Source organism: Monodelphis domestica, chromosome 1 (assembly GCF_027887165.1).
Source record: "Monodelphis domestica isolate mMonDom1 chromosome 1, mMonDom1.pri, whole genome shotgun sequence".
Classification (NCBI taxonomy): domain Eukaryota; kingdom Metazoa; phylum Chordata; class Mammalia; order Didelphimorphia; family Didelphidae; genus Monodelphis; species Monodelphis domestica.
In genome coordinates this window covers 59,686,007-59,688,506 of record NC_077227.1, presented here as the reverse complement: position 1 = coordinate 59,688,506, position 2,500 = coordinate 59,686,007, and the positions used below count along the sequence as shown (strand labels likewise).

Below are 2,500 nucleotides of genomic sequence, written 5' to 3'. Positions count from 1 at the left end.
ATCCCACAATGCTTGTCAGGTTTGATTAAAGTAGGGAATGCCAGCACACACAGTTGGGGGTGGGGGTGGGAGGAAGATCGACTCATGCTAAAGAGAGAGCCTTTTCCATGCTTCCAGGTGGGTTCTGTCTGCCTAGGAACAAATGTCAGCATCTGACAGAGCATTCTGCCTTTCTTCTGCCACCTTCTGGCTCAATGACACCTGTCAAGCCTGGGACCTGGCTCACTTGTGGATTCAGTTCATAAAGCCAAGTTTCTCCAAAGTCCTTCCCCACCCCCTCACCCAGTTTCCTCAGAAATCATCATTGAACCCTGGGTCAAGAAGAGGAGAGCTGGGCAGATTCTAGTGAAAATTAAATCTAGAGTGTTTGAACAAAGAACTGTGCTCCAGAGCTGTTGGAGGATAGTAGTCACCAGAAGGGGGACCCTAATTCCTAGGCAAGGGAGGAACAGGTGTGCCACCCAGAAATGAGACATGTGGGTGGTGGTGGGGCGGAGAGAAGGACAGGGAAAGGCATCAGCCAGAAAAGAGTCACAGCTATAGTGCAGTCACTGCAAGACATCTCTTTCCCACTGTTTGTTCCCCCACAATAAAACCAAGGCTTCCAGTGTCTTTATAGAAATTCTCTCCCCACTTTTCCCTGCAACATTCTCTGCCAAAGAGGAATACAAGTCCATCCTCTAGTAATGGAGGACATGGATCAACTCTGGAAGTGTTTTGCAGAGAAGAGGGCACTGGATTTGAAATGAGAAGCTTCTGCTCCCGGTACATACTACCTGGGTAACCTTAGAAATACACCCACCTCTTCGACCTCGTTGGGGGATGGAATAATAGATGATTAAGGTCCGCCCTCCCAACCCCACCGCATCGAAGGCCAAATGCCTTCAGACTCCGGGGCAACTTGACTCCCAGATCCTACCCATCCATCAATTTCTAGAAATGGGTCCATTTCTCCCCTTGCAATCTTACTGGAGGGGCGAGGCTGCCAGAGGGGCAGAGGGAATGGCGAGGAGAAGAAACATTTGTAACACATTGTTGAAGCAGAGATAGGATTTTAGGCTGGATTTCGCCCGACCAGACCCACTTCTGGATTTCAGATAAAAGGGGGTCTCGCGCCAAGAACCTGGGGGCATTCTTCATTTTTTTTTTTAAGGAAGGCACTTTCAAGCTGAAGAATTTCTAGGTTAAAAAGCGCTTAACAGGGAGTTTGGCCCGTAGTAGGAGCTATATCAATGCTTATTCTTTTTCCCTTCCCAAGCTTAGTTTTGGGAAAAGTTTGATTAGTGGGGGTGGGAGGCTTGAGTTCTTGGACTAAAGGGTGGGAGGGTTGAGTTTTAGTCTGAAGGGATGGGAGGATTGGGCTTTAGGATGGAGGGGATGAATGAGAAGCGGGGTTCTAGGATGAAGCTTCAGGACTCTTTCATCCCTCCCTCCCTCTCTCCTTCCCTCCCCCACAGTCCTAATCCCAGGCGGAATCCCGGCGGGACGGCTAGTTGGGCGCCCCGCCTTCGGGGGCGGGCCGGGGGCGGGGAGGCGTGGACCCCTCCCTTCGCCCCCGTCCCCCTCCTCCTTGCCTTGCTCCCCCTCCCCCTCTCGGGAGTCTGCCGCTCCGGCGCTCGAGGCGTGGAGTGAGTGACGGGCGGCGGGAGGAGAGCGCCGAGGAGGAGAGACAGGGAGGAGAGGAGAAGAGAGGGGAGGGACAGAGCTAGCGGGAGGCGGCTGCAGCGGCGGGGACCAGGCCGGGCCATGGCGGAGCGGGAGGCGGCGGCGGTGGCCGCCGGGGCTGGATCCGGAGCCGGGGCCGGGGCCGGGGCTGCAGCAGCCGCGGGGCCCCAGTGAGGGGCGCTGGGGGGCTCGGGCCTGAGGAGCCATGCCCCGGGGGCAGCGCCGAGGCTGCTGCAGCCGGGCCCGGGGCTGAGCGACCGTCGGGGGGCTCGCGGACCTCGCCGCGAACTCTTGGGGGTTCTTCCTCCTGGATTAGGGGGTTTTGCTTTTGCTTTTGTGTTTCTTGGCGGGCACGGTCGGAGAAGGCGGAGGGGAGCGGAGTGAGGGGGTAGGGGCATGCCGGGCTGGAGCCCGGCCTCGGGGCGCGCCCCGGCCACGGCAGCCGCCCGCACCTCCTTCTTCTTCTCCTCCTCCTCCTCCTCCTCCTCCTCCTTCTTCTCCTCCTCCTTCAGCCCCGCCGCCGCCGCCGCAGCAGCCAACATGGCTGCGCTCTTGAGCCCGGGAGGCGGCCGCCGCTGAGCCTTGCGCCCCTTTCCGCTGCCCCCGGCTTCAGCTCATGGCCCCTCGGGCGCTCCGGCTCCCGCCACGCTAGGGTTGCAGCTAAGTCGCCGCCCGCCCGCCTGTCCGCTCGCCCGCCCGCCTGGGGGGCGCCTCGAGCAGCAGCAGCGGCAGCAGCAACAGTAGTAGTAGCCGCCGCCAAGCGGTCCTGCACCCAGCCCGAGGCTAGAGGGGTTTTGTGGCGGCCCTGGGCGCATCAGCCCCTGGATTAGGGCAG

General features: G+C 59.5%; 1 protein-coding gene across 4 annotated transcripts in view; it reads left to right on the top strand.

Annotated features, from left to right (window-relative positions):
- The first annotated feature begins 1,595 nt into the window (after positions 1-1,595).
- DLG5 (discs large MAGUK scaffold protein 5) overlaps positions 1,596-2,500 on the top strand; it is a 156,596-nt gene continuing 155,691 nt past the window's right edge. For 2 of the 4 annotated variants that reach the window (XM_056799663.1, XM_056799657.1), the window contains exon 1: positions 1,596-2,500. This exon is cut by the window's right edge and continues 425 nt beyond it. The gene's annotated coding sequence lies outside the window, so the exon portion shown is untranslated. The other 2 variants (XM_056799654.1, XM_056799651.1) reach the window with 1 other exon arrangement.